Below are 10328 nucleotides of genomic sequence, written 5' to 3' on the forward strand. Positions count from 1 at the left end.
GCGCTCTAACCGCCTCCAGCGGTTCCCCTAAAAACAGCCAGTTAGTCGGAGAGGCTTGAAACTGTAGGAGCTTCGAGCGTCAAACTGCGCAGGCAAGACCAGAACTAAATACCACCAACAACTGGGAAATTCGGGATGGCATGCCATCTGAGGGGAGACAAAAGTCGGAAATTCTAAAAAAAAAATTCGAAAGAGGGCAGGAAACAATGCCGCAAAGCTCACCCAACCCCTTCCTCAGTGACGCTGAGACAGAAAAACGAAGAAATCGGGTAACGCAATAAACGCGCAGTGCGTGCTGTCCCACGAGGCGAGTATAAGCACGCAATTTCTTTGTCCCTTAATTTCGTCTTATATATACTGCGGCCGGTAGTATGCTGTGGTATAGCTTACGGCGAAGCATCATTACGCCCCAAATGTTTTCGTTTGTGTTGTTAGAAGACGAAGGGGGCGGGGATGCAATCAAGTGTAGCGAGGCACATAGTCAAGCACGAAGAGAATGTTTCGGGATGGGGCGGTTGTGGCAGCCACTAAAGAATGAAGTCGTGCAGCCAAAGAAAAAGTTTTCTACGTTATACAGCTTAGAATTCGCTGCTCGAAAAGGCAAGAAGAGCACTGAAATTTTCGTGGCTCATAGCGGCTCACAGAGCCGCGCTTCGGGAGATCTCGGACCAACGAGGTAGAAAACAAGAATCCCAGAGTGCACGTTGAGCGCTGAAGTAAACAAACTCAATGTTTTCGAATTCGCTTTTGGTGGATGTTCATTTGTCTTCACGGTGTGAACGAAAATCCCTGAGGGCGTCGTTTGGAGAGGCCGCGGTGAAAAAGCCTGTTTTGATCGAGGCAGCTTTTTTTTTATTTTACAACCTAAATGACGCTAGATATATGTGTACGTCCCTGCGTGAGCTTTGTAGTACATTGCGCAGTGCGCACACTGTATTAGCTCAAAAATATCGTTCTGAATATTTCCTACACCAATAATGTGGCAACCACGATGTTTGAACTCTTTATCTTGTTTCAGACTTGCACTGAAAGGGTAGTGGGAGATGATGTATGAAATGGAAATTAAATGTTCTCAATGTACTTTATGTAATATCCTCACGCCGAACATATCCACAATATCAGGTATGATGGTGATTACCAGATGTGACCATAATCGGGCCAACTTCTTGTCCTATACCACAATATTTACCTCGGTACTGCAAGAAAGAACGCACATTGTGGCAGTTTTCTTGTACATAAATTGGCGACAAAACCGCAATTAGCTAGAGCCTCTTTCCAGGAGCTATAGCTACGTGTCGTATACACTGCTCTTATTAAGACAACAGTGCTGTAATAACCTCTACCGTTCTGCCGCTGTAACAGCGGTGATTGCTGAGGAACTATTATGCAACGTCTCTTCATTCATGTCACTAAGTCCGGACGCTCATGTGTCGCCGTCAAAAGATAGGTGTTAACAACCCTAACCCACCCCCTCTTCTACTTATCCTAACAAGCTGTGAAATGGACCGAACAAGGTACTTTGACGAAAAGTGTTGGCATCAGTGCAATGTACAGGTATGAGCAAAAATATACGGACCACGGGATGGCGTGGCAGAATGCATCGACGCGCCACCTGCCGACGCGGCGCCTGCTGTAGAGAGCACCACTGAAGCAGCGATGAGCATGTGCGTCCCGTCATATCAGGTGGCCTCTCATGTCGCTTTGTCTGACGTGGTTACGGCGCTCGTAGACAAAACGTCTTCTTCGCTCCATTGCATCTGTGCCGTTGGCTCGAGCGCCTGGCTCGCATCGCTTTTTACACCAGTTAATTAGCCTAACTAAGCATAGCTAGCATCTTATAACGTAATAAAGCCAATCATAATTAGGTTTGCTGGTGACGCCGCGTGGCGTCACCAGAACACTCAGCTCAGCTTGCTTTGCCGCATTAAGCCAAGGTAAACATATCCAAACCTGATTAAGCCTAGTTAAGCATGGTATCCCCTAATAAAGCCAAGAAAAGTAAGTTTAAATAAGCTAACCTAATTAGACCTAGCCCAGCTTGCCGTTGCCATGTTAAGCCAAGTTAAGCTTATAGATGAGCCCAGTTGAGTCAAGTATATAGTCTCCTCATCCATCGCTCACTCTGCTAGAGGCTCGAATTCTACGGCACATTCAAATGAATTGCCTGATCACCCCCTCTCGCCTTTTTCTTTATAAATATAGATCGGACCCCTACTGTCCCAATCGCCCATCTACATATGCAGACCTGTCCGCCGCGGCGGTATAGCGGTTACGGTACTCGGCTGCTGACCCGCAAGTCGCGGATTCGATCCCGGCCGCGGTGGTCGCATTTCGATGGAGGCGAAATGGTAGAGGCCCGTCTACTTAGATTTAGGTGCACGTTAAAGAACACCAAATGGTCGAAATTTCCGGAGCCCTCCACTACGGCGTCTCTCATAATCATATCGTGGTTTTGGGACGTAATACCTTAGATATTATTATTAATTACATATGCAGACCTGTCACACTGCCTTTTCTACTGCCCAACTGCTCAGAAATCCAGCTCTTATCCTCCCTCTTTCCTTTCCATCATCACCTGGCTCGATTGGATCGGCGCCGAAGGGGAAGAAGAACAGCGTCGACTGATCGCGCAGGCGGTCGAAATGCTCGGCCTATGAATTTGGCTGAATAAAAGTCAATACTACTACTACTGGCCAAATCTAATTAAGCATAACTGAACACAGTATATCCTAATTAAGCCTATCATAATTAAGTCTAAATAAGCCAAACCTACTTAAAGCCAATTAATCCAAGTCGTATTCCCCGTGATCCCAAGCGTCAGATATCAGCTCTACCGGGGAGACCATCCGGAGCACGAAATAATGTAGCCCTGCATACACTTCGTATGAGCGTCGCACACATCAGTTTTTCTTTTCGGCCCAACGGTTTAATCAGCACACGTCATTTACTTTCCCGCGAAACTCGCGGCTCACATATAATATCAGTGGCCGACGAATTTGTCGCGCCAAGTGCACGACGCGGATCCTTCGCGGATCGCCCCGACCGCGCGCTAAAAGCGTCGTGCTCGTCCTCCCCCGAGCGTGACTCCATCCGGGAGCCATTCGCGGGGTTTGCGACACTTGGCAGCATCGCCGCAGAGTCAGCCCTCCAGTCAATGTCCAGCGGGCATAAATACTTCACGAGGCAATAAACCTGTATCCGACGACATCGCTAGTGCGACCGTGCCCGTCCTTTTCTCTCCTCTCCCAGATGTCACGGCGCCGGTCGGTGGTCACTATTGTGCTGACCGGAAGTCGACTGACCGGAAGCGGACAGCGGGCACAAAGCCAGCGCGGCCCCCGTGGTCGACATGATCGGGAGTGCTGCTCTTCACGGCCAATAAGTGCTAGCGGTTGCGACATTCTCCCGCCGCGGGGCACAAAAAGAATGTCGAGGGAGGAACAAGGGATTGACGACGGGACGGTGTCCCATGGCCGTCGCTGTCGAGTGGCTGGACAAGACACGGACCAAAAGGAATTATGATTGCTGGGGATGAAAAGAGGAAGTGGCTTGAAAAATGGACGCCCATGAAGCACTTCCGTCGTGTCCGGCTCCGGGCAGAATGAGGGTTGCCAGGCTTCTCCACGTCCCGGTTCCCGGCGATTTCGCGAAAAGGGTTTGCGGCGTGACCTGCGACGAGCCCCTTGGAACTTGCCCATGTGGTAGAATGACCCTTCCGCTCTGGCAAACTAAGACTGCCCCTAGACGCCGGTATAATAAATAATACTGTAGTGTGTAGCGGCGACGATAACAGACATATAACCGGAGCATGTACAGGGGTGGTCAGAAGTTCTCAGGAAACGCTGCCATAGGATTACATGGGATGGCGGTCTGGGAACTTTTGGCCACCCCTGCACATGAATGGTGATGTCGAGAGCTAATCGATAAATAAGTGTCATAAGAACAAGCGCCACGAGACTTGTTCTCCTTATCTCAGATACCTTGACCAATTTCTAGCAGCTGGTAAAACGAGTGAGACCTCCACAAAGGAAAAGTATCACAAAGATACGTGTAACTGTATCTACTGAGATTTTCTTTACATATTATTGATATACGATGCATGCGCAGACTAACCGTTACGACCCAACGCCTTTAGCAATACCTTGATTAGATCTGTATGACTAACTGCTATAGACTTCAGCCGGCACGATTTTAAGGAGTCCGCTACTCCAAGTACTGATGAGGCATGAAGTGGAACGATGGCACTGAAACGACGCAGAATAAACCGCACGAGACAGGCTCTGTAGTTTCAGCATGATATATTCTACCACTTCGTACTTTAGGCGATTCTGTGTTTTACGTCTGATGCAAGCTAGTTTCGGAGGCGTGTTGCTTTTACTTATTCTGTACTTCATATTACGAGTGACCAACTCTTTGACCAAATACAGTATTAGGTGAAGGAAATCTCTAGTCTATAGATGTCGGAACTTACACGCGTAAGGTGTCTATGTGCAAAACTACGACCACACGCACAAGACTCAAATCCATGAGAGCGTTGATGTTACTCCCCCGACTATCACGTAATCTTTCGTTTGAGAATTGCAGCATAACATATAGTGCACCGGCAGACCAAACGTCTACTCCTAACGGCTGATTACGACATGTAGTCTGGTGCTAGCGAAGTGGATCGATACATACAGTACGCTGTTCGTAAGCAAGAATAGGAGTTGATATAGAAATGCATGCACTTGATATAGAAAGTGACAATAAAATCGACGTACCTTTTTGCGAGGGCTTAACATAACTTTTCCCGAAGGCTTATCGCCAAATCACGAACCATTCTTATACGCATGAACGACACCGAATATGGCATCTCCTTGCTAGCTCAAGTGAAATGTCATCATATATAGAATGTCGATATTTCTACAAAGACTTCAGTTTACTACAGGTACACACTATATTGTTAATATAGAGTACTTCAAAATGGCTACTTGAGGACGGCCGAATAGGTGGGAATGTTTTTACATTTGAGGGCTTCATTATTTATTCCGTCCTCTCTTTGATCCTTCCTTATTTTTTGTTTTAAACTGCCGACTTCTCTTGTGCGCAAAACAACGCGTAAGCATCTCTTTCGCTGCTTATCACCGAAAACGGTGCGTCACAGAGGCACAAGGCCTCCATTTCTTGTGAGCCTCTTCCAGGACTGTGTTTTTAGCGCTTCTCCAGTTTTAAGAGGACATAAAGTTAATATCTCCGTTTCTTAGCTTTCTTTTTTTTTAGTGTTAGCCACCCGTAGGCTGGATTCAGTAATACATGAATAAAAAATTGCACAATTAAACAAATGGATAGGGGTGGGTTTTAGCATTGTTAAAAGATGGCGCATGATTTGTTTCGTATAACGCTTGAATCTAAAGCTGGCGAACTGCTCCGTTTACGTTTGCATCGAACATCTGCTACGTTCTCGTAGGCTTTCTATTTGTTCGCCAACAATAGTCGACGAATACACGCGGGCACAACGCAAACAAAATATTTACCAAGCAGAGCAACCCGTAGCTTTCCTTTTGCTCAGTTGCTCATAACTCCATCACTCATGTCGAACTAGGTCGAGCGATGACAGGCTGTGTTTGCAGACGCAGCTGCCCCAGTTCAAGGGTGACTTTGGAGAAGACTGACCGCAAACTGCCCCGACACTTTCAAAGCGACCTCGCTGTAGAAAGAAAGAAATAGCGCGTAAAAATAATAAAGAGTGCGTCAGAAGGCAGACTTCCAAGTATACTGTTTTCTGGTTCCCCACGAGGGGTCAAAGTACCGGTGGGCGACAACAATACGCGGACAGGCCGCATGAATGCTATACACATACATGCACTCAGTGATGTGATGTTTCCGGCGACCACGAGCATTTTATTCGAGTTCACGCGCATATGGGCGCAGAACGAACGGGTCACCGTCGCACGACCGGGTCGAACATGCGAAAGAAAAGATGACGGCCTCGGAAGTACCGTTTCTGTTTGCCGTTGCGGCCATGCACGCAGAGTCCTCAAAGGGGTCTTTCTCGCTTTCTTCTCCGGCTTTTCCCACGCGGTCAAGAACCTGACCCCGGCGGGAGACACCGACCGACGTGGACACATCTGTCGTCCTCCACCAAACACCTCTTTTTTAAAAGAAAACACGCACCGAAATCTCCCCGAACACCGCCCCAGTCGAGAACCCCGACTGTAACACGTGAAACCCTTTCCCGTCTGCGCCTAGGAGGGGCTAGCAGAAAAAGGAAGTAAGGAGAGAAGCACGCGAACTCTTCTTAGGAGAGAGGTCACCCCCTGCGACGCCAGTGTCCCTTTGAGAAAGGGTCCGGTTACGGGCACCGCAATGCTCAGAGCCGGACACTGAGACGTGTCTGGCTCGATTTTGGAAGGCTCCCATTCTGTGGCCCGCTTTTCTTCCATTCGGGATTATTATTTCGTGGGGTACTTTTTTGTACCTAGGAGCACTGACCTCAGTTGGGAGATGATGCATCAAGCGATGCAGGTGGTTCCGTTATAACAACATGCTCTCTTAGTCTCGGATGTCATTCCTTCCTCGCTTGGGACAAAAGCTTGCCGGTTAGATGAACGGGAAAGAGAAGGTTACAACGCGGTCTGCCTGAAAGCGGCTCAATGGAAACGTTAGACTAACGGAAACGTGTCTGATATTCACACGAATTGTGGGCGCGAATAGACGACTGCCCACACAGGGCCAGCAGTGTCCTGCCTATAGGCCGAGACTCGAAAGGGTCGTGAGCTTCATTTTTATACAGAATCGTTTGTACTTATCGCATGGCCTAGAACGAGGAATACGTGCCCAGAGAGAATTTCTAGCTGGTGACCTTCTGGGGTTGACAGAAGCCCTTCGATATGCAATCAATAATTATGCTCTGTCGTCCTGAGAGAGAACATCTTTCTTTTTACACATAAACGTAAAACACAAATCCGTGACGAGGAGCGCAGTACAATTTGGTAAGAAACCGTATAATCACTGTGCGCGTTGCATTTTAGGTTTTCACAACGTTTCTGCTGTTACGTTCGAACAATTTTTTACATTAAACACTCAGAAAGCTTTTTTGATATAAGCACAAGTGTCTGGATAAAATTTTACCAATCGACGGCCTTATAATTATTCTGACTTGGGGACTTAGTGTTTCATAATGCGGTCTCCCTGAGGTCGGCGCTCTAACGTTTTGGCAATTCGTCTCCATTCAGTATGCTTCAGATTCAGGCGAAAATATCACCGTCTAGCTTCGTTTTCTGGTACAGGCTCTATGTAGGACAAAACATGCCACTCTAGAACACATACTATAGGAATGTGCACGTGCACACGATGAAAATGCAATCTCCCAGACCAGCTTGGGGCGCGGTGGAAAGCCGCGCTGATCAGCTATCTGCAATCTGCAAGAACTGTACTATGGGCCACCCCGCGAGCCCGAGAAGCAACTGGGAGACAGGGTCTCTGAACCGCCCCTGGCACGGTCTACGCCTAGGCCTCAATCCACTGGTTTCTTCAATAAAATGTCTCACTCACTCACTCACTGACTCACTCACTCACTCACTCACTCACTCACTCACTCACTCACTCACTCACTCACTCACTCACTCACTCACTCACTCACTCACTCACTCACTCAACATCACTCACTCACTCATCACTCACTCACTCACTCACTCACTCACTCACTCACACTCACTCACTCACTCACTCACTCACTCACTCACTCACTCACTCACTCACTCACTCACTCACTCACTCACTCACTCACTCACTCCAACAAGGACTGAATCACCGCGGGGAGTCATCTAGCTGTGGTGTACAGCATCACTTTGCTGAAAGCCGCGCCACAGACACTACATATAACGAGTTCGCCTTTCTGCCAGGTGTTCGCAATCGTCTCGCCGTCGAGTACCTTTGTTACGTTGCTATCGAGGAACATCTAGGCTAGAGGGGGATGAGGGAGTCGCGATTCGAGTGTTGGAGTTTGGCGAGCGGTTGGCAACGTACTTGCAACATAATATGCACAATCAGGTCGCCAACGACTTGTTTGCAATAAATGAAAGAACGTACGCTGTAACGTTCAGTTCGCAACGACATCTGCAGAAAAGCAGTGAGCGTTCCGACAAGCCAAAGAGCCAGGTGTCCTTCGGCATGCGAACACCCGTGCGTCGTGGCAAAGAAGTGTTCATCGAGAGTGTTGCAAGAACGACATTCGACGGAAACAAAGACGATCAATAAGCCTCTCCACGAAGTTATTAGAACAACATAGAGTGCATCCACGTAAGCCCTCTTTCGTAAGCGCCATATAGACGCGTATTGATTATTCCGGGCTTGAAACAAATATGTTTTATCGTTCCGGTGAAATGAATGTGTTTTGTCTAAGAGAGACGTAAGCTTGCGCAACGGGAAAACAGCTTTCATAGTTACTGGAATTTTTTGTTTTCAGAGCTGGACAAGAAAGAGAAACACCTGTAGGAGAAAGGCAGCGCTAAAGAAGACAAAAGAAGGAGCGCAAACGACAGGCGACAAATAATAATAATAATATAATAATAATAATATAATAATAATAATAATAATAATATAATAATAATAAGCCTTTGCCGAGTGTCTCAAGCCATGTGAGTTGCGCAGACGCCATCTTGTAACGAATAACACCGCAGCTACGGAGGAATTGTGCCGGCGCATACTTATCATTCGAAGCGGGCGCCAAGAAAATAAAAGTGCAAGCTTTGCTGTCTTTTTCTATTATTATTGCTGTCTGTTTCTTCCCTACATACGTTACTACACACTCCGGTATTCTATTAAAAGCATTTGTCTTCTCTGGGCGCGCCAATCTTGCGAAACTATGAGGTAAAGACACAAGGCCTTCTCTATGCAAAAAAAAAAAACGATGCCAAGAACGGAAATAATAGGCAGAAGGGAGAGAACCGTGAGCCGTTCGTTTGAGAAACGCATGAGTCGGAGCTAAACACGGTGGTGAAGAATAATTCATCGACCACCACTTTCCCGAGCATGTGCCGACTTCTCGCGTTTGTCCTCAAGCTCATTTGTATCTTCACCCCCCCCCCCCCCCCTTAATTCCTCTTATTCGCTGCACCATCTTGCCAGTAACAGAATTTTTTTTTTTTCTGTTCGGCACAGGCCTCATTCTTTGCTGTTTCGTTTCATTTTGCGAGCATTCGCGCGGTTCACTTTTGTCTTTCTGTCACCAACTCGCCATTTCTCACACGTACAGCGAAGGAAACCTTACCGGCTCTATTTGGTGGGCACAGTCTTTAATTTCAGCACTGCCTCCACCGCGTCTACAGACGTCAAGGTTTCTTGCATTGTTCTTTTTCCCCCCTACCTGTACAACCTCGCGAACGAACCCCGGGTTAATTATTAATCCAGCGGCCACGGGAGCCCGGACCCCGCTGCGACGTCCCGACACACACTGTTTTCTTTCTTTCTTTCTTTCTTTCTTTCTCTTTTTCTTTCTTTCTTTCTTTCTTTCTTTCTTTCTTTCTTTCTTTCTTTCTTTCTTTCTTTCTTTCTTTCTTTCTTTCTTTCTTTCTTTCTTTCTTTCTTTCTTTCTTCTTTCTTCTTTCTTTCTTTTTTCTCTTTTCTTTGCTTTCTTTTTCTTTCTTCTTTCTTTTTCTTGTCCCCACTCTTTTCTTTCAGCGCCTCATTTCAATCGAAACGCCCTCCTGCAGGGTTCGGCTGGTCCCCTTATGTTAAGTGCCTAAAAAAACACCACCACGTTGTCCTGACCCTCTGCATTTTTTTTCATATTCTCGTTCTGTTCCCTCTCATTTTTTATGATATTCTATAGTAATTTATATATTTTTGCTTGTCGTTTTTCTGGTTTCTATAAATGGAGACGATAAAAAAATGAATGCCGAAGAGAATGGCCGTAAAAATGAGCAGCGCTACGTCATAGCAAGAGCCTAATGCGAAACACAGTACCACCTGTGCGAAGGTGTCAGAATGGGACACGATACTTGCGGCAAGGTAATCTTTATTTTACGTCCATGCTCTCCCTCGATTCTCTTCATCAACGGCGTTTTGTATCTTTTTTAAAGGGGTGGGGAGGCAAGCTAGGGGTTTCTTTTTTATGCTTGTATCATAGCAACTAGTACAAGAGCGCATCAGCATGGGTTGTGCGAAGGAGTGTGTAGATAGTAAAAAGAGACAGATTCGGGGGTTCCGCTACTTGTAGAAAACAAAAGAAGGGACAGAGAAAATTACATATCGCTAGGCACATGGACCGAAAGTGTAGAAGCTTGTCTGTATAAAAATGCTTGCAAACAGAGAACATTATGGCTTTCGTAGTAGTTCTTAGGCATCAA

Source organism: Rhipicephalus sanguineus, chromosome 3 (assembly GCF_013339695.2).
Source record: "Rhipicephalus sanguineus isolate Rsan-2018 chromosome 3, BIME_Rsan_1.4, whole genome shotgun sequence".
NCBI classification, from domain to species: Eukaryota; Metazoa; Arthropoda; class Arachnida; order Ixodida; family Ixodidae; genus Rhipicephalus; species Rhipicephalus sanguineus.